The sequence below is a fragment of the Hippocampus comes genome, unplaced genomic scaffold (assembly GCF_001891065.2).
Source record: "Hippocampus comes isolate QL1 unplaced genomic scaffold, H_comes_QL1_v1.1 scaffold68, whole genome shotgun sequence".
NCBI lineage: Eukaryota > Metazoa > Chordata > Actinopteri > Syngnathiformes > Syngnathidae > Hippocampus > Hippocampus comes.
The window spans coordinates 3,728,910-3,729,683 of NW_017805625.1; the positions used below are offsets into that span (position 1 = coordinate 3,728,910).

The 774-nt window shown below is 41.7% G+C and overlaps 1 long non-coding RNA gene across 1 annotated transcript; it reads left to right on the plus strand.

Annotated features, from left to right (window-relative positions):
• The first annotated feature begins 27 nt into the window (after positions 1 to 27).
• On the plus strand, positions 28 to 508 carry LOC109522264 (uncharacterized). Its single transcript, XR_002169543.1, has 2 exons — positions 28 to 266; positions 385 to 508. It is a non-coding gene; the product is annotated as an uncharacterized LOC109522264 (long non-coding RNA).
• The last annotated feature ends 266 nt before the right edge of the window (positions 509 to 774 follow it).

A 774-nucleotide genomic window follows, 5' to 3' on the forward strand; every position in this document is an offset into this window, starting at 1 on the left:
AAAAAAAAAAAACTGAGTGCATGGGGCCATGCTTTTCCCACCTCCGTGTTAGATGCGGGACAGTTTGTGTGTATGTGTCTCATAGTCTCATATTCTCTTGACATCACAGCACTTTTGAACTTTGTGCTCTTTAGGAGGAGCAGGCCAACACCCACCTGACCAGGTACAGGAAGGTTCAACATGAGATGGAGGAGGCTCAGGAACGGGCCGACATTGCCGAGTCGCAGGTCAACAAGCTGCGGGCCAAGAGTCGTGACTTTGCCAGGGTATGTTTGTTTCATTTCATTCCGAGCTGAACCTCGCACTAAACTGTTGATACTTCATTCACAAAAACATTTTACTTCAATTCCCCTGTCTCATCAATTTTTCTATGTTGCTTCGAAGGGCAAGGATGCTGAAGAATGAACATCAGTCACAATAAGACACTGCAAGAAATCATAAAATATGATCTTTTTGTTGTCTGATGTGACAAGTGTGTAACAAAATAAAGCTCCCAGCAATCGTATGACCTTTGCTTGGCCTGTTGTGTTTGTTGGGGGTAACATTTCAAAATGGACAATTCTTTCAAATTCCTACTTCATATTTGTATATGAAGTGGGAATACGCTGATAAACCGCCAGATCGACAAGGTGTTTTTTTTTCCCTCAATATTTTGCTGACCTTATTTTCACTACATGGGTGAAATGAAATAATGTGATCCAATCAAACTTTCTCAATAACAGACAGAGCGCTCAGTCCATTTAACAAGCTGAGCGGCAACGTTATAAGGTGATT